Below are 25,939 nucleotides of genomic sequence, written 5' to 3'. Positions count from 1 at the left end.
ATCATCCACTGATGAACTATGTCACAAAATGCAGTTTTCAGCTCAGAAAGCTTGTTTCTGACATTCTAACAGCTCAATTGGAGCATTTCAGTAATGAACAGTGTTCTTTGTCAAAAGTGACATTCTCATCCATCCACTGATTCACTTTGTCACAAAATGCAGTTCTCAGCTCAGAAATCTTGTTTCTGACATTCTAACAGCTCAATTGGAGCATTTTAGTAATGATCAGTGTTCTTTGTCAAAACTGACATTCTCATCATCCACTGATTCACTTTCTCACAAAATGCAGTTCTCAGCTCAGAAAGCTTGTTTCTGACATTCTAACAGCTCAATTAGAGAATTTTAGTAATGAACAGTGTTCTTTGTCAAAACTGACATTCTCATCATCCACTGATGAACTATGTCACAAAATGCAGTTCTCAGCTCAGAAAGCTTGTTTCTGACATTCTAACAGCTTAATTGGAGCATTTTAGTGATGATCAGTGTTCTTTGTCAAAACTGACATTCTCATCATCCACTGATGAACTATGTCACAAAATGCAGTTTTCAGCTCAGAAAGCTTGTTTCTGACATTCTAACAGCTCAATTGGAGCATTTCAGTAATGAACAGTGTTCTTTGTCAAAACTGACATTCTCATCATCCACTGAAGCACTTTGTCACAAAATGCATTTCTCAGCTCAGAAAGCTTGTTTCTGACATTCTAACAGCTCAATTGGAGCATTTTAGTAATGATCAGTGTTCTTTGTCAAAACTGACATTCTCATCATCCAGTGATGCTTTTTGTCACAAAATGCAGTTCTCAGCTCAGAAAGCTTGTTTCTGACATTCTAACAGCTCAATTAGAGCATTTTAGTAATGAACAGTGTTCTTTGTCAAAACTGACATTCTCATCATCCACTGAAGCACTTTGTCACAAAATGCATTTCTCAGCTCAGAAAGCTTGTTTCTGACATTCTAACAGCTCAATTGGAGCATTTTAGTAATGATCAGTGTTCTTTGTCAAAACTGACATTCTCATCATCCACTGATGAACTATGTCACAAAATGCAGTTCTCAGCTCAGAAAGCTTGTTTCTGACATTCTAACAGCTCAATTAGAGCATTTTAGTAATGAACAGTGTTCTTTGTCAAAAGTGACATTCTCATCATCCACTGATGAACTATGTCACAAAATGCAGTTCTCAGCTCAGAAAGCTTGTTTCTGACATTCTAACAGCTCAATTAGAGCATTTTAGTAATGAACAGTGTTCTTTGTCAAAACTGACATTCTCATCATCCACTGAAGCACTTTGTCACAAAATGCATTTCTCAGCTCAGAAAGCTTGTTTCTGACATTCTAACAGCTCAATTGGATCATTTTAGTAATGATCAGTGTTCTTTGTCAAAACTGACATTCTCATCATCCACTGATGAACTATGTCACAAAATGCAGTTCTCAGCTCAGAAAGCTTGTTTCTAACATTCTAACAGCTCAATTAGAGCATTTTAGTAATGAACAGTTTTCTTTGTCAAAACTGACATTCTCATCATCCACTGATGAACTATGTCACAAAATGCAGTTCTCAGCTCAGAAAGCTTGTTTCTGACATTCTAACAGCTCAATTAGAGCATTTTAGTAATGAACAGTGTTCTTTGTCAAAACTGACATTCTCATCATCCACTGAAGCACTTTGTCACAAAATGCATTTCTCAGCTCAGAAAGCTTGTTTCTGAGATTCTAACAGCTCAAATTGGATCATTTTAGTAATGATCAGTGTTCTTTGTCAAAACTGACATTCTCATCATCCACTGATGAACTATGTCACAAAATGCAGTTCTCAGCTCAGAAAGCTTGTTTCTAACATTCTAACAGCTCAATTAGAGCATTTTAGTAATGAACAGTTTTCTTTGTCAAAACTGACATTCTCATCATCCACTGATGAACTATGTCACAAAATGCAGTTCTCAGCTCAGAAAGCTTGTTTCTGACATTCTAACAGCTCAATTAGAGCATTTTAGTAATGAACAGTGTTCTTTGTCAAAACTGACATTCTCATCATCCACTGAAGCACTTTGTCACAAAATGCATTTCTCAGCTCAGAAAGCTTGTTTCTGAGATTCTAACAGCTCAAATTGGAGCATTTTAGTAATGATCAGTGTTCTTTGTCAAAACTGACATTCTCATCATCCACTGATGAACTATGTCACAAAATGCAGTTCTCAGCTCAGAAAGCTTGTTTCTAACATTCTAACAGCTCAATTAGAGCATTTTAGTAATGAACAGTTTTCTTTGTCAAAACTGACATTCTCATCATCCACTGATGAACTATGTCACAAAATGCAGTTCTCAGCTCAGAAAGCTTGTTTCTGACATTCTAACAGCTCAATTAGAGCATTTTAGTAATGAACAGTGTTCTTTGTCAAAACTGACATTCTCATCATCCACTGATTGAACTATGTCACAAAATGCAGTTCTCAGCTCAGAAAGCTTGTTTCTGACATTCTAACAGCTCAATTAGAGCATTTCAGTAATGAACAGTGTTCTTTGTCAAAACTGACATTCTCATCATTCACTGATGAACTATGTCACAAAATGCAGTTCTCAGCTCAGAAAGCTTGTTTCTGACATTCTAACAGCTCAATTAGAGCATTTTAGTAATGAACAGTGTTCTTTGTCAAAACTGACATTCTCATCATCCACTAATGAACTATGTCACAAAATGCAGTTCTCAGCTCAGAAAGCTTGTTTCTGACATTCTAACAGCTCAATTAGAGCATTTTAGTAATGAACAGTGTTCTTTGTCAAAACTGACATTCTCATCATCCACTGATGCACTTTGTCAAAAAAATGCAGTTTTCAGCTCAGAAAGCTTGTTTCTGACATTCTAACAGCTCAATTAGAGCATTTTAGTAATGATCAGTGTTCTTTGTCAAAACTGACATTCTCATCATCCACTGATTCACTTTGTCACAAAATGCAGTTTTCAGCTCAGAAAGCTTGTTTCTGACATTCTAACAGCTCAATTAGAGCATTTTAGTAATGAACAGTGTTCTTTGTCAAAACTGACATTCTCATCACCCACTGATGCACTTTGTCACAAAATGCAGTTTTATGCTCAGAAAGCTTGTTTCTGACATTCTAACAGCTCAATTGGAGCATTTTAGTAATGAACAGTGTTCTTTGTCAAAACTGACATTCTCATCATCCACTGATTCACTTTGTCACAAAATGCAGTTCTCAGCTCAGAAAGCTTGTTTCTGACATTCTAACAGCTTAATTGGAGCATTTTAGTGATGATCAGTGTTCTTTGTCAAAACTGACATTCTCATCATCCACTGATGAACTATGTCACAAAATGCAGTTCTCAGCTCAGAAAGCTTGTTTCTAACATTCTAACAGCTCAATTAGAGCATTTTAGTAATGAACAGTGTTCTTTGTCAAAACTGACATTCTCATCATCCACTGATGAACTATGTCACAAAATGCAGTTTTCAGCTCAGAAAGCTTGTTTCTGACATTCTAACAGCTCAATTGGAGCATTTCAGTAATGAACAGTGTTCTTTGTCAAAAGTGACATTCTCATCCATCCACTGATTCACTTTGTCACAAAATGCAGTTCTCAGCTCAGAAAGCTTGTTTCTGACATTCTAACAGCTCAATTGGAGCATTTTAGTAATGATCAGTGTTCTTTGTCAAAACTGACATTCTCATCATCCACTGATTCACTTTCTCACAAAATGCAGTTCTCAGCTCAGAAAGCTTGTTTCTAACATGCTAACAGCTCAATTAGAGCATTTTAATAATTAACAGTTTTCTTTGTCAAAACTGACATTCTCATCATCCACTGATGCACTTTGTCACAAAATGCATTTCTCGGCTCAGAAAGCTTGTTTCTGACATTCTAACAGCTCAATTAGAGCATTTTAGTAATGAACAGTGTTCTTTGTCAAAACTGACATTCTCATCATCCACTGAAGCACTTTGTCACAAAATGCATTTCTCAGCTCAGAAAGCTTGTTTCTGACATTCTAACAGCTCAATTGGAGCATTTTAGTAATGATCAGTGTTCTTTGTCAAAACTGACATTCTCATCATCCACTGATGCTTTTTGTCACAAAATGCAGTTCTCAGCTCAGAAAGCTTGTTTCTGACATTCTAACAGCTCAATTAGAGCATTTTAGTAATGAACAGTGTTCTTTGTCAAAAGTGACATTCTCATCATCCACTGATGCACTTTGTCACAAAATGCATTTCTCAGCTCAGAAAGCTTGTTTCTGACATTCTAACAGCTCAATTGGAGCATTTCAGTAATGAACAGTGTTCTTTGTCAAAACTGACATTCTCATCATCCACTGATGAACTATGTCACAAAATGCAGTTCTCAGCTCAGAAAGCTTGTTTCTGACATTCTAACAGCTCAATTAGAGCATTTCAGTAATGAACAGTGTTCTTTGTCAAAACCGACATTCTCATCATCCACTGATGAACTATGTCACAAAATGCAGTTCTCAGCTCAGAAAGCTTGTTTCTGACATTCTAACAGCTCAATTGGAGCATTTTAGTAATGATCAGTGTTCTTTGTCAAAACTGACATTCTCATCATCCACTGATGCTTTTTTGTCACAAAATGCAGTTCTCAGCTCAGAAAGCTTGTTTCTGACATTCTAACAGCTCAATTAGAGCATTTTAGTAATGAACAGTGTTCTTTGTCAAAAGTGACATTCTCATCATCCACTGATGTACTTTGTCACAAAATGCATTTCTCAGCTCAGAAAGCTTGTTTCTGACATTCTAACAGCTCAATTGGAGCATTTCAGTAATGAACAGTGTTCTTTGTCAAAACTGACATTCTCATCATCCACTGATGAACTATGTCACAAAATGCAGTTCTCAGCTCAGAAAGCTTGTTTCTGACATTCTAACAGCTCAATTAGAGCATTTTAGTAATGAACAGTGTTCTTTGTCAAAAGTGACATTCTCATCATCCACTGATGAACTATGTCACAAAATGCAGTTCTCAGCTCAGAAAGCTTGTTTCTGACATTCTAACAGCTCAATTAGAGCATTTTAGTAATGAACAGTGTTCTTTGTCAAAACTGACATTCTCATCATCCACTGAAGCACTTTGTCACAAAATGCATTTCTCAGCTCAGAAAGCTTGTTTCTGACATTCTAACAGCTCAATTGGAGCATTTTAGTAATGATCAGTGTTCTTTGTCAAAACTGACATTCTCATCATCCACTGATGAACTATGTCACAAAATGCAGTTCTCAGCTCAGAAAGCTTGTTTCTAACATTCTAACAGCTCAATTAGAGCATTTTAGTAATGAACAGTTTTCTTTGTCAAAACTGACATTCTCATCATCCACTGATGAACTATGTCACAAAATGCAGTTCTCAGCTCAGAAAGCTTGTTTCTGACATTCTAACAGCTCAATTAGAGCATTTTAGTAATGAACAGTGTTCTTTGTCAAAACTGACATTCTCATCATCCACTGAAGCACTTTGTCACAAAATGCATTTCTCAGCTCAGAAAGCTTGTTTCTGAGATTCTAACAGCTCAAATTGGAGCATTTTAGTAATGATCAGTGTTCTTTGTCAAAACTGACATTCTCATCATCCACTGATGAACTATGTCACAAAATGCAGTTCTCAGCTCAGAAAGCTTGTTTCTAACATTCTAACAGCTCAATTAGAGCATTTTAGTAATGAACAGTTTTCTTTGTCAAAACTGACATTCTCATCATCCACTGATGAACTATGTCACAAAATGCAGTTCTCAGCTCAGAAAGCTTGTTTCTGACATTCTAACAGCTCAATTAGAGCATTTTAGTAATGAACAGTGTTCTTTGTCAAAACTGACATTCTCATCATCCACTGATGAACTATGTTTCTTTGTCAAAACTGACATTCTCATCATCCACTGATGAACTATGTCACAAAATGCAGTTCTCAGCTCAGAAAGCTTGTTTCTGACATTCTAACAGCTCAATTAGAGCATTTTAGTAATGAACAGTGTTCTTTGTCAAAACTGACATTCTCATCATTCACTGATGAACTATGTCACAAAATGCAGTTCTCAGCTCAGAAAGCTTGTTTCTGACATTCTAACAGCTCAATTAGAGCATTTTAGTAATGAACAGTGTTCTTTGTCAAAACTGACATTCTCATCATCCACTAATGAACTATGTCACAAAATGCAGTTCTCAGCTCAGAAAGCTTGTTTCTGACATTCTAACAGCTCAATTAGAGCATTTTAGTAATGAACAGTGTTCTTTGTCAAAACTGACATTCTCATCATCCACTGATGCACTTTGTCAAAAAAATGCATTTCTCAGCTCAGAAAGCTTGTTTCTGACATTCTAACAGCTCAATTAGAGCATTTTAGTAATTAACAGTTTTCTTTGTCAAAACTGACATTCTCATCATCCACTGATGCACTTTGTCACAAAATGCATTTCTCGGCTCAGAAAGCTTGTTTCTGACATTCTAACAGCTCAATTAGAGCATTTTAGTAATGAACAGTGTTCTTTGTCAAAACTGACATTCTCATCATCCACTGAAGCACTTTGTCACAAAATGCATTTCTCAGCTCAGAAAGCTTGTTTCTGACATTCTAACAGCTCAATTGGAGCATTTTAGTAATGATCAGTGTTCTTTGTCAAAACTGACATTCTCATCATCCACTGATGCTTTTTGTCACAAAATGCAGTTCTCAGCTCAGAAAGCTTGTTTCTGACATTCTAACAGCTCAATTAGAGCATTTTAGTAATGAACAGTGTTCTTTGTCAAAAGTGACATTCTCATCATCCACTGATGCACTTTGTCACAAAATGCATTTCTCAGCTCAGAAAGCTTGTTTCTGACATTCTAACAGCTCAATTGGAGCATTTCAGTAATGAACAGTGTTCTTTGTCAAAACTGACATTCTCATCATCCACTGATGAACTATGTCACAAAATGCAGTTCTCAGCTCAGAAAGCTTGTTTCTGACATTCTAACAGCTCAATTAGAGCATTTCAGTAATGAACAGTGTTCTTTGTCAAAACCGACATTCTCATCATCCACTGATGAACTATGTCACAAAATGCAGTTCTCAGCTCAGAAAGCTTGTTTCTGACATTCTAACAGCTCAATTGGAGCATTTTAGTAATGATCAGTGTTCTTTGTCAAAACTGACATTCTCATCATCCACTGATGCTTTTTGTCACAAAATGCAGTTCTCAGCTCAGAAAGCTTGTTTCTGACATTCTAACAGCTCAATTAGAGCATTTTAGTAATGAACAGTGTTCTTTGTCAAAAGTGACATTCTCATCATCCACTGATGTACTTTGTCACAAAATGCATTTCTCAGCTCAGAAAGCTTGTTTCTGACATTCTAACAGCTCAATTGGAGCATTTCAGTAATGAACAGTGTTCTTTGTCAAAACTGACATTCTCATCATCCACTGATGAACTATGTCACAAAATGCAGTTCTCAGCTCAGAAAGCTTGTTTCTGACATTCTAACAGCTCAATTGGAGCATTTCAGTAATGAACAGTGTTCTTTGTCAAAACTGACATTCTCATCATCCACTGATGAACTATGTCACAAAATGCAGTTCTCAGCTCAGAAAGCTTGTTTCTGACATTCTAACAGCTCAATTGGAGCATTTCAGTAATGAACAGTGTTCTTTGTCAAAACTGACATTCTCATCATCCACTGATGAACTATGTCACAAAATGCAGTTCTCAGCTCAGAAAGCTTGTTTCTAACATTCTAACAGCTCAATTAGAGCATTTTAGTAATGAACAGTTTTCTTTGTCAAAACTGACATTCTCATCATCCACTGATGAACTATGTCACAAAATGCAGTTCTCAGCTCAGAAAGCTTGTTTCTGACATTCTAACAGCTCAATTAGAGCATTTTAGTAATGAACAGTGTTCTTTGTCAAAACTGACATTCTCATCATCCACTGAAGCACTTTGTCACAAAATGCATTTCTCAGCTCAGAAAGCTTGTTTCTGACATTCTAACAGCTCAATTGTAGCATTTTAGTAATGATCAGTGTTCTTTGTCAAAACTGACATTCTCATCATCCAGTGATGCTTTTTGTCACAAAATGCAGTTCTCAGCTCAGAAAGCTTGTTTCTGACATTCTAACAGCTCAATTAGAGCATTTTAGTAATGAACAGTGTTCTTTGTCAAAAGTGACATTCTCATCATCCACTGATGCACTTTGTCACAAAATGCATTTCTCAGCTCAGAAAGCTTGTTTCTGACATTCTAACAGCTCAATTGGAGCATTTCAGTAATGAACAGTGTTCTTTGTCAAAACTGACATTCTCATCATCCACTGAAGCACTTTGTCACAAAATGCATTTCTCAGCTCAGAAGACTTGTTTCTGACATTCTAACAGCTCAATTGGAGCATTTTAGTAATGATCAGTGTTCTTTGTCAAAACTGACATTCTCATCATCCACTGATGAACTATGTCACAAAATGCAGTTCTCAGCTCAGAAAGCTTGTTTCTGACATTCTAACAGCTCAATTAGAGCATTTTAGTAATGAACAGTGTTCTTTGTCAAAAGTGACATTCTCATCATCCACTGATGAACTATGTCACAAAATGCAGTTCTCAGCTCAGAAAGCTTGTTTCTGACATTCTAACAGCTCAATTAGAGCATTTTAGTAATGAACAGTGTTCTTTGTCAAAACTGACATTCTCATCATCCACTGAAGCACTTTGTCACAAAATGCATTTCTCAGCTCAGAAAGCTTGTTTCTGACATTCTAACAGCTCAATTGGAGCATTTTAGTAATGATCAGTGTTCTTTGTCAAAACTGACATTCTCATCATCCACTGATGAACTATGTCACAAAATGCAGTTCTCAGCTCAGAAAGCTTGTTTCTAACATTCTAACAGCTCAATTAGAGCATTTTAGTAATGAACAGTTTTCTTTGTCAAAACTGACATTCTCATCATCCACTGATGAACTATGTCACAAAATGCAGTTCTCAGCTCAGAAAGCTTGTTTCTGACATTCTAACAGCTCAATTAGAGCATTTTAGTAATGAACAGTGTTCTTTGTCAAAACTGACATTTTCATCATCCACTTAAGCACTTTGTCACAAAATGCATTTCTCAGCTCAGAAAGCTTGTTTCTGACATTCTAACAGCTCAATTGGAGCATTTCAGTAATGATCAGTGTTCTTTGTCAAAACTGACATTCTCATCATCCACTGATGAACTATGTCACAAAATGCAGTTCTCAGCTCAGAAAGCTTGTTTCTGACATTCTAACAGCTCAATTGGAGCATTTCAGTAATGAACAGTGTTCTTTGTCAAAACCGACATTCTCATCATCCACTGATGAACTATGTCACAAAATGCAGTTCTCAGCTCAGAAAGCTTGTTTCTGACATTCTAACAGCTCAATTAGAGCATTTTAGTAATGAACAGTGTTCTTTGTCAAAACTGACATTCTCATCATCCACTGAAGCACTTTGTCACAAAATGCATTTCTCAGCTCAGAAAGCTTGTTTCTGACATTCTAACAGCTCAATTGGAGCATTTTAGTAATGATCAGTGTTCTTTGTCAAAACTGACATTCTCATCATCCACTGATGAACTATGTCACAAAATGCAGTTCTCAGCTCAGAAAGCTTGTTTCTAACATTCTAACAGCTCAATTAGAGCATTTTAGTAATGAACAGTTTTCTTTGTCAAAACTGACATTCTCATCATCCACTGATGAACTATGTCACAAAATGCAGTTCTCAGCTCAGAAAGCTTGTTTCTGACATTCTAACAGCTCAATTAGAGCATTTTAGTAATGAACAGTGTTCTTTGTCAAAACTGACATTCTCATCATCCACTGAAGCACTTTGTCACAAAATGCATTTCTCAGCTCAGAAAGCTTGTTTCTGACATTCTAACAGCTCAATTGGAGCATTTTAGTAATGATCAGTGTTCTTTGTCAAAACTGACATTCTCATCATCCACTGATGCTTTTTGTCACAAAATGCAGTTCTCAGCTCAGAAAGCTTGTTTCTGACATTCTAACAGCTCAATTAGAGCATTTTAGTAATGAACAGTGTTCTTTGTCAAAAGTGACATTCTCATCATCCACTGATGAACTATGTCACAAAATGCAGTTCTCAGCTCAGAAAGCTTGTTTCTGACTTTCTAACAGCTCAATTGGAGCATTTCAGTAATGAACAGTGTTCTTTGTCAAAACTGACATTCTCATCATCCACTGAAGCACTTTGTCACAAAATGCATTTCTCAGCTCAGAAAGCTTGTTTCTGACATTCTAACAGCTCAATTGGAGCATTTTAGTAATGATCAGTGTTCTTTGTCAAAACTGACATTCTCATCATCCACTGATGAACTATGTCACAAAATGCAGTTCTCAGCTCAGAAAGCTTGTTTCTGACATTCTAACAGCTCAATTAGAGCATTTTAGTAATGAACAGTGTTCTTTGTCAAAAGTGACATTCTCATCATCCACTGATGAACTATGTCACAAAATGCAGTTCTCAGCTCAGAAAGCTTGTTTCTGACATTCTAACAGCTCAATTAGAGCATTTTAGTAATGAACAGTGTTCTTTGTCAAAACTGACATTCTCATCATCCACTGAAGCACTTTGTCACAAAATGCATTTCTCAGCTCAGAAAGCTTGTTTCTGACATTCTAACAGCTCAATTGGAGCATTTCAGTAATGATCAGTGTTCTTTGTCAAAAGTGACATTCTCATCATCCACTGATTCACTTTGTCACAAAATGCAGTTCTCAGCTCAGAAAGCTTGTTTCTGACATTCTAACAGCTCAATTAGAGCATTTTAGTAATGATCAGTGTTCTTTGTCAAAACTGACATTCTCATCATTCACTGATTCACTTTGTCACAAAATGCAGTTTTCAGCTCAGAAAGCTTGTTTCTGACATTCTAACAGCTCAATTAGAGCATTTTAGTAATGAACAGTGTTCTTTGTCAAAACTGACATTCTCATCACCCACTGATGCACTTTGTCACAAAATGCAGTTTTATGCTCAGAAAGCTTGTTTCTGACATTCTAACAGCTCAATTGGAGCATTTTAGTAATGAACAGTGTTCTTTGTCAAAACTGACATTCTCATCATCCACTGATTCACTTTCTCACAAAATGCAGTTCTCAGCTCAGAAAACTTGTTTCTGACATTCTAACAGCTCAATTGGAGCATTTCAGTAATGAACAGTGTTCTTTGTCAAAAGTGACATTCTCATCCATCCACTGATTCACTTTGTCACAAAATGCAGTTCTCAGCTCAGAAAGCTTGTTTCTGACATTCTAACAGCTCAATTGGAGCATTTTAGTAATGATCAGTGTTCTTTGTCAAAACTGACATTCTCATCATCCACTGATTCACTTTCTCACAAAATGCAGTTCTCAGCTCAGAAAGCTTGTTTCTGACATTCTAACAGCTCAATTAGAGAATTTTAGTAATGAACAGTGTTCTTTGTCAAAACTGACATTCTCATCATCCACTGATGAACTATGTCACAAAATGCAGTTCTCAGCTCAGAAAGCTTGTTTCTGACATTCTAACAGCTTAATTGGAGCATTTTAGTGATGATCAGTGTTCTTTGTCAAAACTGACATTCTCATCAGCCATTGATGAACTATGTCACAAAATGCAGTTTTCAGCTCAGAAAGCTTGTTTCTGACATTCTAACAGCTCAATTGGAGCATTTCAGTAATGAACAGTGTTCTTTGTCAAAACTGACATTCTCATCATCCACTGAAGCACTTTGTCACAAAATGCATTTCTCAGCTCAGAAAGCTTGTTTCTGACATTCTAACAGCTCAATTGGAGCATTTTAGTAATGAACAGTGTTCTTTGTCAAAACTGACATTCTCATCATCCACTGAAGCACTTTGTCACAAAATGCATTTCTCAGCTCAGAAAGCTTGTTTCTGACATTCTAACAGCTCAATTAGAGCATTTTAGTAATGAACAGTGTTCTTTGTCAAAAGTGACATTCTCATCATCCACTGATGCAATTTGTCACAAAATGCATTTCTCAGCTCAGAAAGCTTGTTTCTGACATTCTAACAGCTCAATTGGAGCATTTCAGTAATGAACAGTGTTCTTTGTCAAAACTGACATTCTCATCATCCACTGAAGCACTTTGTCACAAAATGCATTTCTCAGCTCAGAAAGCTTGTTTCTGACATTCTAACAGCTCAATTGGAGCATTTTAGTAATGATCAGTGTTCTTTTTCAAAACTGACATTCTCATCATCCACTGATGAACTATGTCACAAAATGCAGTTCTCAGCTCAGAAAGCTTGTTTCTGACATTCTAACAGCTCAATTAGAGCATTTTAGTAATGAACAGTGTTCTTTGTCAAAAGTGACATTCTCATCATCCACTGATGAACTATGTCACAAAATGCAGTTCTCAGCTCAGAAAGCTTGTTTCTGACTTTCTAACAGCTCAACTGGAGCATTTCAGTAATGAACAGTGTTCTTTGTCAAAACTGACATTCTCATCATCCACTGAAGCACTTTGTCACAAAATGCATTTCTCAGCTCAGAAAGCTTGTTTCTGACATTCTAACAGCTCAATTGGAGCATTTTAGTAATGATCAGTGTTCTTTGTCAAAACTGACATTCTCATCATCCACTGATGAACTATGTCACAAAATGCAGTTTTATGCTCAGAAAGCTTGTTTCTGACATTCTAACAGCTCAATTGGAGCATTTTAGTAATGAACAGTGTTCTTTGTCAAAACTGACATTCTCATCATCCACTGATTCACTTTCTCACAAAATGCAGTTCTCAGCTCAGAAAGCTTGTTTCTGACATTCTAACAGCTCAATTAGAGAATTTTAGTAATGAACAGTGTTCTTTTGTCAAAACTGACATTCTCATCATCCACTGATGAACAATGTCACAAAATGCAGTTTTCAGCTCAGAAAGCTTGTTTCTGACATTCTAACAGCTCAATTGGAGCATTTCAGTAATGAACAGGGTTCTTTGTCAAAAGTGACATTCTCATCCATCCACTGATTCACTTTGTCACAAAATGCAGTTCTCAGCTCAGAAAGCTTGTTTCTGACATTCTAACAGCTCAATTGGAGCATTTTAGTAATGATCAGTGTTCTTTGTCAAAACTGACATTCTCATCATCCACTGATTCACTTTCTCACAAAATGCAGTTCTCAGCTCAGAAAGCTTGTTTCTGACATTTTAACAGCTCAATTAGAGAATTTTAGTAATGAACAGTGTTCTTTGTCAAAACTGACATTCTCATCATCCACTGATGAACTATGTCACAAAATGCAGTTCTCAGCTCAGAAAGCTTGTTTCTGACATTCTAACAGCTTAATTGGAGCATTTTAGTGATGATCAGTGTTCTTTGTCAAAACTGACATTCTCATCATCCACTGATGAACTATGTCACAAAATGCAGTTTTCAGCTCAGAAAGCTTGTTTCTGACATTCTAACAGCTCAATTGGAGCATTTCAGTAATGAACAGTGTTCTTTGTCAAAACTGACATTCTCATCATCCACTGATGCTTTTTGTCACAAAATGCAGTTTTCAGCTCAGAAAGCTTGTTTCTGACATTCTAACAGCTCAATTGGAGCATTTCATTAATGAACAGTGTTATTTGTCAAAATTGACATTCTCATCCATCCACTAATTCACTTTGTCACAAAATGCAGTTTTCAGCTCAGAAAGCTTGTTTCTGACATTCTAACAGCTCAATTGGAGCATTTTAGTAATGATCAGTGTTCTTTGTCAAAACTGACATTCTCATCATCCACTGATTCACTTTCTCACAAAATGCAGTTCTCAGCTCAGAAAGCTTGTTTCTGACATTCTAACAGCTCAATTAGAGAATTTTAGTAATGAACAGTGTTCTTTGTCAAAACTGACATTCTCATCATCCACTGATGAACTATGTCACAAAATGCAGTTCTCAGCTCAGAAAGCTTGTTTCTGACATTCTAACAGCTTAATTGGAGCATTTTAGTGATGATCAGTGTTCTTTGTCAAAACTGACATTCTCATCATCCACTGATGAACTTTGTCACAAAATGCAGTTTTCAGCTCAGAAAGCTTGTTTCTGACATTCTAACAGCTCAATTGGAGCATTTCAGTAATGAACAGTGTTCTTTGTCAAAACTGACATTCTCATCATCCACTGATGCTTTTTGTCACAAAATGCAGTTTTCAGCTCAGAAAGCTTGTTTCTGACATTCTAACAGCTCAATTGGAGCATTTCATTAATGAACAGTGTTCTTTGTCAAAAGTGACATTCTCATCATCCACTGATTCACTTTGTCACAAAATGCAGTTCTCAGCTCAGAAAGCTTGTTTCTGACATTCTAACAGCTCAATTGGAGCATTTCAGTAATGAACAGTGTTCTTTGTCAAAACTGACATTCTCATCATCCACTGATGCTTTTTGTCACAAAATGCAGTTCTCAGCTCAGAAAGCTTGTTTCTGACATTCTAACAGCTCAATTAGAGCATTTAAGTAATGAACAGTGTTCTTTGTCAAAACTGACATTCTCATCATCCACTGAAGCACTTTGTCACAAAATGCAGTTCTCAGCTCAGAAAGCTTGTTTCTGATATTCTAACAGCTCAATTAGAGCATTTTAGTAATGAACAGTGTTCTTTGTCAAAACTGACATTCTCATCATCCACTGAAGCACTTTGTCACAAAATGCATTTCTCAGCTCAGAAAGCTTGTTTCTGACATTCTAACAGCTCAATTGGAGCATTTTAGTAATGATCAGTGTTCTTTGTCAAAACTGACATTCTCATCATCCACTGATGCTTTTTGTCACAAAATGCAGTTCTCAGCTCAGAAAGCTTGTTTCTGACATTCTAACAGCTCAATTAGAGCATTTTAGTAATGAACAGTGTTCTTTGTCAAAAGTGACATTCTCATCATCCACTGATGCACTTTGTCACAAAATGCATTTCTCAGCTCAGCAAGCTTGTTTCTGACATTCTAACAGCTCAATTGGAGCATTTCAGTAATGAACAGTGTTCTTTGTCAAAACTGACATTCTCATCATCCACTGATGAACTATGTCACAAAATGCAGTTCTCAGCTCAGAAAGCTTGTTTCTGACATTCTAACAGCTCAATTAGAGCATTTCAGTAATGAACAGTGTTCTTTGTCAAAACCGACATTCTCATCATCCACTGATGAACTATGTCACAAAATGCAGTTCTCAGCTCAGAAAGCTTGTTTCTGACATTCTAACAGCTCAATTAGAGCATTTTAGTAATGAACAGTGTTCTTTGTCAAAACTGACATTCTCATCATCCACTGAAGCACTTTGTCACAAAATGCATTTCTCAGCTCAGAAAGCTTGTTTCTGACATTCTACAGCTCAATTAGAGCATTTTAGTAATGAACAGTGTTCTTTGTCAAAACTGACATTCTCATCATCCACTGAAGCACTTTGTCACAAAATGCAGTTCTCAGCTCAGAAAGCTTGTTTCTGACATTCTAACAGCTCAATTAGAGCATTTTAGTAATGAACAGTTTTCTTTGTCAAAACTGACATTCTCATCATCCACTGATGAACTATGTCACAAAATGCAGTTCTCAGCTCAGAAAGCTTGTTTCTGACATTCTAACAGCTCAATTAGAGCATTTTAGTAATGAACAGTGTTCTTTGTCAAAACTGACATTCTCATCATCCACTGAAGCACTTTGTCACAAAATGCATTTCTCAGCTCAGAAAGCTTGTTTCTGACATTCTAACAGCTCAATTGGAGCATTTTAGTAATGATCAGTGTTCTTTGTCAAAACTGACATTCCCATCATCCACTGATGAACTATGTCACAAAATGCAGTTCTCAGCTCAGAAAGCTTGTTTCTAACATTCTTACAGCTCAATTAGAGCATTTTAGTAATGAACAGTTTTCTTTGTCAAAACTGACATTCTCATCATCCACTGATGACCTATGTCACAAAATGCAGTTCCCAGCTCAGAAAGCTTGTTTCTGACATTCTAACAGCTCAATTAGAGCATTTTAGTAATGAACAGTGTTCTTTGTCAAAACTGACATTCTCATCATCCACTGAAGCACTTTGTCACAAAATGCATTTCTCAGCTCAGAAAGCTTGTTTCTGACATTCTAACAGCTCAATTGGAGCATTTTAGTAATGATCAGTGTTCTTTGTCAAAACTGACATTCTCATCATCCACTGAAGCACTTTGTCACAAAATGCATTTCTCAGCTCAGAAAGCTTGTTTCTGACATTCTAACAGCTCAATTGGAGCATTTTAGTAAAGATCAGTGTTCTTTGTCAAAACTGACATTCTCATCATCCACTGATGAACTATGTCACAAAATGCAGTTTTATGCTCAGAAAGCTTGTTTCTGACATTCTAACAGCTCAATTGGAGCATTTTAGTAATGAACAGTGTTCTTTGTCAAAACTGACATTCTCATCATCCACTGATTCACTTTCTCACAAAATGCAGTTCTCAGCTCAGAAAGCTTGTTTCTGACATTCTAACAGCTCAATTGGAGCATTTCAGTAATGAACAGTGTTCTTTGTCAAAACTGACATTCTCATCATCCACTGATGCTTTTTGTCACAAAATGCAGTTCTCAGCTCAGAAAGCTTGTTTCTGACATTCTAACAGCTCAATTAGAGCATTTTAGTAATGAACAGTGTTCTTTGTCAAAACTGACATTCTCATCATCCACTGAAGCACTTTGTCACAAAATGCAGTTCTCAGCTCAGAAAGCTTGTTTCTGATATTCTAACAGCTCAATTAGAGCATTTTAGTAATGAACAGTGTTCTTTGTCAAAACTGACATTCTCATCATCCAATGAAGCACTTTGTCACAAAATGCATTTCTCAGCTCAGAAAGCTTGTTTCTGACATTCTAACAGCTCAATTGGAGCATTTTAGTAATGATCAGTGTTCTTTGTCAAAACTGACATTCTCATCATCCACTGAAGCACTTTGTCACAAAATGCATTTCTCAGCTCAGAAAGCTTGTTTCTGACATTCTAACAGCTCAATTGGAGCATTTTAGTAATGATCAGTGTTCTTTGTCAAAACTGACATTCTCATCATCCACTGATGAACTATGTCACAAAATGCAGTTCTCAGCTCAGAAAGCTTGTTTCTGACATTCTAACAGCTCAATTAGAGCATTTTAGTAATGAACAGTGTTCTTTGTCAAAACTGACATTCTCATCATCCACTGATGAACTATGTCACAAAATGCAGTTCTCAGCTCAGAAAGCTTGTTTCTGACATTCTAACAGCTCAATTAGAGCATTTTAGTAATGAACAGTGTTCTTTGTCAAAACTGACATTCTCATCATCCACTGAAGCACTTTGTCACAAAATGCATTTCTCAGCTCAGAAAGCTTGTTTCTGACATTCTAACAGCTCAATTGGAGCATTTTAGTAATGATCAGTGTTCTTTGTCAAAACTGACATTCTCATCATCCACTGATGAACTATGTCACAAAATGCAGTTCTCAGCTCAGAAAGCTTGTTTCTAACATTCTAACAGCTCAATTAGAGCATTTTAGTAATGAACAGTTTTCTTTGTCAAAACTGACATTCTCATCATCCACTGATGAACTATGTCACAAAATGCAGTTCTCAGCTCAGAAAGCTTGTTTCTGACATTCTAACAGCTCAATTAGAGCATTTTAGTAATGAACAGTGTTCTTTGTCAAAACTGACATTCTCATCATCCACTGAAGCACTTTGTCACAAAATGCATTTCTCAGCTCAGAAAGCTTGTTTCTGACATTCTAACAGCTCAAATTGGAGCATTTTAGTAATGATCAGTGTTCTTTGTCAAAACTGACATTCTCATCATCCACTGATGAACTATGTCACAAAATGCAGTTCTCAGCTCAGAAAGCTTGTTTCTAACATTCTAACAGCTCAATTAGAGCATTTTAGTAATGAACAGTTTTCTTTGTCAAAACTGACATTCTCATCATCCACTGATGAACTATGTCACAAAATGCAGTTCTCAGCTCAGAAAGCTTGTTTCTGACATTCTAACAGCTCAATTAGAGCATTTTAGTAATGAACAGTGTTCTTTGTCAAAACTGACATTCTCATCATCCACTGATGAACTATGTTTCTTTGTCAAAACTGACATTCTCATCATCCACTGATGAACTATGTCACAAAATGCAGTTCTCAGCTCAGAAAGCTTGTTTCTGACATTCTAACAGCTCAATTAGAGCATTTCAGTAATGAACAGTGTTCTTTGTCAAAACTGACATTCTCATCATTCACTGATGAACTATGTCACAAAATGCAGTTCTCAGCTCAGAAAGCTTGTTTCTGACATTCTAACAGCTCAATTAGAGCATTTTAGTAATGAACCGTGTTCTTTGTCAAAACTGACATTCTCATCATCCACTGATGAACTATGTCACAAAATGCAGTTCTCAGCTCAGAAAGCTTGTTTCTGACATTCTAACAGCTCATTTAGAGCATTTTAGTAATGAACAGTGTTCTTTGTCAAAACTGACATTCTCATCATCCACTGATGCACTTTGTCAAAAAATGCAGTTTTCAGCTCAGAAAGCTTGTTTCTGACATTCTAACAGCTCAATTAGAGCATTTTAGTAATGATCAGTGTTCTTTGTCAAAACTGACATTCTCATCATCCACTGATTCACTTTGTCACAAAATTCAGTTTTATGCTCAGAAAGCTTGTTTCTGACATTCTAACAGCTCAATTGGAGCATTTTAGTAATGAACAGTGTTCTTTGTCAAAACTGACATTCTCATCATCCACTGATTCACTTTGTCACAAAATGCAGTTCTCAGCTCAGAAAGCTTGTTTCTGACATTCTAACAGCTCAATTGGAGCATTTTAGTGATGATCAGTGTTCTTTGTCAAAACTGACATTCTCATCATCCACTGATGAACTATGTCACAAAATGCAGTTCTCAGCTCAGAAAGCTTGTTTCTAACATTCTAACAGCTCAATTAGAGCATTTTAGTAATGAACAGTGTTCTTTGTCAAAACTGTCATTCTCATCATCCACTGATGAACTATGTCACAAAATGCAGTTTTCAGCTCAGAAAGCTTGTTTCTGACATTCTAACAGCTCAATTGGAGCATTTCAGTAATGAACAGTGTTCTTTGTCAAAAGTGACATTCTCATCCATCCACTGATTCACTTTGTCACAAAATGCAGTTCTCAGCTCAGAAAGCTTGTTTCTGACATTCTAACAGCTCAATTGGAGCATTTTAGTAATGATCAGTGTTCTTTGTCAAAACTGACATTCTCATCATCCACTGATTCACTTTCTCACAAAATGCAGTTCTCAGCTCAGAAAGCTTGTTTCTAACATGCTAACAGCTCAATTAGAGCATTTTAGTAATTAACAGTTTTCTTTGTCAAAACTGACATTCTCATCATCCACTGATGCACTTTGTCACAAAATGCATTTCTCGGCTCAGAAAGCTTGTTTCTGACATTCTAACAGCTCAATTAGAGCATTTTAGTAATGAACAGTGTTCTTTGTCAAAACTGACATTCTCATCATCCACTGAAGCACTTTGTCACAAAATGCATTTCTCAGCTCAGAAAGCTTGTTTCTGACATTCTAACAGCTCAATTGGAGCATTTTAGTAATGATCAGTGTTCTTTGTCAAAACTGACATTCTCATCATCCACTGATGCTTTTTGTCACAAAATGCAGTTCTCAGCTCAGAAAGCTTGTTTCTGACATTCTAACAGCTCAATTAGAGCATTTTAGTAATGAACAGTGTTCTTTGTCAAAAGTGACATTCTCATCATCCACTGATGCACTTAGTCACAAAATGCATTTCTCAGCTCAGAAAGCTTGTTTCTGACATTCTAACAGCTCAATTGGAGCATTTCAGTAATGAACAGTGTTCTTTGTCAAAACTGACATTCTCATCATCCACTGATGAACTATGTCACAAAATGCAGTTCTCAGCTCAGAAAGCTTGTTTCTGACATTCTAACAGCTCAATTAGAGCATTTCAGTAATGAACAGTGTTCTTTGTCAAAACCGACATTCTCATCATCCACTGATGAACTATGTCACAAAATGCAGTTCTCAGCTCAGAAAGCTTGTTTCTGACATTCTAACAGCTCAATTGGAGCATTTTAGTAATGATCAGTGTTCTTTGTCAAAACTGACATTCTCATCATCCACTGATGCTTTTTGTCACAAAATGCAGTTCTCAGCTCAGAAAGCTTGTTTCTGACATTCTAACAGCTCAATTAGAGCATTTTAGTAATGAACAGTGTTCTTTGTCAAAAGTGACATTCTCATCATCCACTGATGTACTTTGTCACAAAATGTATTTCTCAGCTCAGAAAGCTTGTTTCTGACATTCTAACAGCTCAATTGGAGCATTTCAGTAATGAACAGTGTTCTTTGTCAAAACTGACATTCTCATCATCCACTGATGAACTATGTCACAAAATGCAGTTCTCAGCTCAGAAAGCTTGTTTCTGACATTCTAACAGCTCAATTGGAGCATTTCAGTAATGAACAGTGTTCTTTGTCAAAACCGACATTCTCATCATCCACTGATGAACTATGTCACAAAATGCAGTTCTCAGCTCAGAAAGCTTGTTTCTGACATTCTAACAGCTCAATTAGAGCATTTTAGTAATGAACAGTGTTCTTTGTCAAAACTGACATTCTCATCATCCACTGAAGCACTTTGTCACAAAATGCATTTCTCAGCTCAGAAAGCTTGTTTCTGACATTCTAACAGCTCAATTGGAGCATTTTAGTAATGATCAGTGTTCTTTGTCAAAACTGACATTCTCATCATCCACTGATGAACTATGTCACAAAATGCAGTTCTCAGCTCAGAAAGCTTGTTTCTAACATTCTAACAGCTCAATTAGAGCATTTTAGTAATGAACAGTTTTCTTTGTCAAAACTGACATTCTCATCATCCACTGATGAACTATGTCACAAAATGCAGTTCTCAGCTCAGAAAGCTTGTTTCTGACATTCTAACAGCTCAATTAGAGCATTTTAGTAATGAACAGTGTTCTTTGTCAAAACTGACATTCTCATCATCCACTGAAGCACTTTGTCACAAAATGCATTTCTCAGCTCAGAAAGCTTGTTTCTGACATTCTAACAGCTCAATTGGAGCATTTTAGTAATGATCAGTGTTCTTTGTCAAAACTGACATTCTCATCATCCAGTGATGCTTTTTGTCACAAAATGCAGTTCTCAGCTCAGAAAGCTTGTTTCTGACATTCTAACAGCTCAATTAGAGCATTTTAGTAATGAACAGTGTTCTTTGTCAAAAGTGACATTCTCATCATCCACTGATGCACTTTGTCACAAAATGCATTTCTCAGCTCAGAAAGCTTGTTTCTGACATTCTAACAGCTCAATTGGAGCATTTCAGTAATGAACAGTGTTCTTTGTCAAAACTGACATTCTCATCATCCACTGAAGCACTTTGTCACAAAATGCATTTCTCAGCTCAGAAAGCTTGTTTCTGACATTCTAACAGCTCATTGGAGCATTTTAGTAATGATCAGTGTTCTTTGTCAAAACTGACATTCTCATCATCCACTGATGAACTATGTCACAAAATGCAGTTCTCAGCTCAGAAAGCTTGTTTCTGACATTCTAACAGCTCAATTAGAGCATTTTAGTAATGAACAGTGTTCTTTGTCAAAAGTGACATTCTCATCATCCACTGATGAACTATGTCACAAAATGCAGTTCTCAGCTCAGAAAGCTTGTTTCTGACATTCTAACAGCTCAATTAGAGCATTTTAGTAATGAACAGTGTTCTTTGTCAAAACTGACATTCTCATCATCCACTGAAGCACTTTGTCACAAAATGCATTTCTCAGCTCAGAAAGCTTGTTTCTGACATTCTAACAGCTCAATTGGAGCATTTCAGTAATGATCAGTGTTCTTTGTCAAAACTGACATTCTCATCATCCACTGATGAACTATGTCACAAAATGCAGTTCTCAGCTCAGAAAGCTTGTTTCTGACATTCTAACAGCTCAATTAGAGCATTTTAGTAATGAACAGTGTTCTTTGTCAAAAGTGACATTCTCATCATCCACTGATGAACTATGTCACAAAATGCAGTTCTCAGCTCAGAAAGCTTGTTTCTGACATTCTAACAGCTCAATTAGAGCATTTTAGTAATGAACAGTGTTCTTTGTCAAAACTGACATTCTCATCATCCACTGAAGCACTTTGTCACAAAATGCATTTCTCAGCTCAGAAAGCTTGTTTCTGACATTCTAACAGCTCAATTGGAGCATTTCAGTAATGATCAGTGTTCTTTGTCAAAAGTGACATTCTCATCATCCACTGATTCACTTTGTCACAAAATGCAGTTTTCATCTCAGAAAGCTTTTTTCTGACATTCTAACAGCTCAATTAGAGCATTTTAGTAATGATCAGTGTTCTTTGTCAAAAGTGACATTCTCATCATCCACTGATTCACTTTGTCACAAAATGCAGTTTTCATCTCAGAAAGCTTGTTTCTGACATTCTAACAGCTCAATTAGAGCATTTTAGTAATGATCAGTGTTCTTTGTCAAAACTGACATTCTCATCATTCACTGATTCACTTTGTCACAAAATGCAGTTTTCAGCTCAGAAAGCTTGTTTCTGACATTCTAACAGCTCAATTAGAGCATTTTAGTAATGAACAGTGTTCTTTGTCAAAACTGACATTCTCATCACCCACTGATGCACTTTGTCACAAAATGCAGTTTTATGCTCAGAAAGCTTGTTTCTGACATTCTAACAGCTCAATTGGAGCATTTTAGTAATGAACAGTGTTCTTTGTCAAAACTGACATTCTCATCATCCACTGATTCACTTTCTCACAAAATGCAGTTCTCAGCTCAGAAAGCTTGTTTCTGACATTCTAACAGCTCAATTAGAGAATTTTAGTAATGAACAGTGTTCTTTTGTCAAAACTGACATTCTCATCATCCACTGATGAACTATGTCACAAAATGCAGTTTTCAGCTCAGAAAGCTTGTTTCTGACATTCTAACAGCTCAATTGGAGCATTTCAGTAATGAACAGTGTTCTTTGTCAAAAGTGACATTCTCATCCATCCACTGATTCACTTTGTCACAAAATGCATTTCTCAGCTCAGAAAGCTTGTTTCTGACATTCTAACAGCTCAATTGGAGCATTTCAGTAATGATCAGTGTTCTTTGTCAAAACTGACATTCTCATCATCCACTGATGAACTATGTCACAAAATGCAGTTCTCAGCTCAGAAAGCTTGTTTCTGACATTCTAACAGCTCAATTAGAGCATTTCAGTAATGAACAGTGTTCTTTGTCAAAACCGACATTCTCATCATCCACTGATGAACTATGTCACAAAATGCAGTTCTCAGCTCAGAAAGCTTGTTTCTGACATTCTAACAGCTCAATTGGAGCATTTTAGTAATGATCAGTGTTCTTTGTCAAAACTGACATTCTCATCATCCACTGATGAACTATGTCACAAAATGCATTTCTCAGCTCAGAAAGCTTGTTTCTGACATTCTACAGCTCAATTAGAGCATTTTAGTAATGAACAGTGTTCTTTGTCAAAACTGACATTCTCATCATCCACTGAAGCACTTTGTCACAAAATGCAGTTCTCAGCTCAGAAAGCTTGTTTCTGACATTCTAACAGCTCAATTAGAGCATTTTAGTAATGAACAGTTTTCTTTGTCAAAACTGACATTCTCATCATCCACTGATGAACTATGTCACAAAATGCAATTCTCAGCTCAGAAAGCTTGTTTCTGACATTCTAACAGCTCAATTAGAGCATTTTAGTAATGAACAGTGTTCTTTGTCAAAACTGACATTCTCATCATCCACTGAAGCACTTTGTCACAAAATGCATTTCTCAGCTCAGAAAGCTTGTTTCTGACATTCTAACAGCTCAATTGGAGCATTTTAGTAATGATCAGTGTTCTTTGTCAAAACTGACATTCTCATCATCCACTGATGCTTTTTGTCACAAAATGCAGTTCTCAGCTTAGAAAGCTTGTTTCTGACATTCTAACAGCTCAATTAGAGCATTTTAGTAATGAACAGTGTTCTTTGTCAAAAGTGACATTCTCATAATCCACTGATGCACTTTGTCACAAAATGCATTTCTCAGCTCAGAAAGCTTGTTTCTGACATTCTAACAGCTCAATTGGAGCATTTTAGTAATGATCAGTGTTCTTTGTCAAAAGTGACATTCTCATCCATCCACTAATTCACTTTGTCACAAAATGCATTTCTCAGCTCAGAAAGCTTGTTTCTGACATTCTAACAGCTCAATTGGAGCATTTTAGTAATGATCAGTGTTCTTTGTCAAAACTGACATTCTCATCATTCACTGATGCTTTTTGTCACAAAATGCAGTTCTCAGCTCAGAAAGCTTGTTTCTGACATTCTAACAGCTCAATTAGAGCATTTTAGTAATGAACAGTGTTCTTTTTCAAAAGTGACATTCTCATCATCCACTGATGCACTTTGTCACAAAATGCATTTCTCAGCTCAGAAAGCTTGTTTCTGACATTCTAACAGCTCAATTGGAGCATTTCAGTATTGAACAGTGTTCTTTGTCAAAACTGACATTCTCATCATCCACTGAAGCACTTTGTCACAAAATGCATTTCTCAGCTCAGAAAGCTTGTTTCTGACATTCTAACAGCTCAATTAGAGCATTTTAGTAATGAACAGTGTTCTTTGTCAAAACTGACATTCTCATCATCCACTGAAGCACTTTGTCACAAAATGCATTTCTCAGCTCAGAAAGCTTGTTTCTGACATTCTAACAGCTCAATTAGAGCATTTTAGTAATGAACAGTGTTCTTTGTCAAAACTGACATTCTCATCACCCACTGATGCACTTTGTCACAAAATGCAGTTTTATGCTCAGAAAGCTTGTTTCTGACATTCTAACAGCTCAATTGGAGCATTTTAGTAATGAACAGTGTTCTTTGTCAAAACTGACATTCTCATCATCCACTGATTCACTTTCTCACAAAATGCAGTTCTCAGCTCAGAAAGCTTGTTTCTGACATTCTAACATTTCAATTAGAGAATTTTAGTAATGAACAGTGTTCTTTTGTCAAAACTGACATTCTCATCATCCACTGATGAACTATGTCACAAAATGCAGTTTTCAGCTCAGAAAGCTTGTTTCTGACATTCTAACAGCTCAATTGGAGCATATCAGTAATGAACAGTGTTCTTTGTCAAAAGTGACATTCTCATCCATCCACTGATTCACTTTGTCACAAAATGCAGTTCTCAGCTCAGAAAGCTTGTTTCTGACATTCTAACAGCTCAATTGGAGCATTTTAGTAATGATCAGTGTTCTTTGTCAAAACTGACATTCTCATCATCCACTGATTCACTTTCTCACAAAATGCAGTTCTCAGCTCAGAAAGCTTGTTTCTGACATTCTAACAGCTCAATTAGAGAATTTTAGTAATGAACAGTGTTCTTTGTCAAAACTGACATTCTCATCTCCACTGATGAACTATGTCACAAAATGCAGTTCTCAGCTCAGAAAGCTTGTTTCTGACATTCTAACAGCTTAATTGGAGCATTTTAGTGATGATCAGTGTTCTTTGTCAAAACTGACATTCTCATCATCCACTGATGAACTATGTCACAAAATGCAGTTTTCAGCTCAGAAAGCTTGTTTCTGACATTCTAAAAGCTCAATTGGAGCATTTCAGTAATGAACAGTGTTCTTTGTCAAAACTGACATTCTCATCATCCACTGAAGCACTTTGTCAAAAAATGCATTTCTCAGCTCAGAAAGCTTGTTTCTGACATTCTAACAGCTCAATTGGAGCATTTTAGTAATGATCAGTGTTCTTTGTCAAAACTGACATTCTCATCATCCACTGATGAACTATGTCACAAAATGCAGTTCTCAGCTCAGAAAG

This window comes from Barbatula barbatula, assembly GCF_947034865.1.
Source record: "Barbatula barbatula genome assembly, chromosome: 24".
Lineage (NCBI taxonomy): Eukaryota > Metazoa > Chordata > Actinopteri > Cypriniformes > Nemacheilidae > Barbatula > Barbatula barbatula.
Note: the sequence above shows the minus strand (reverse complement) of the source record.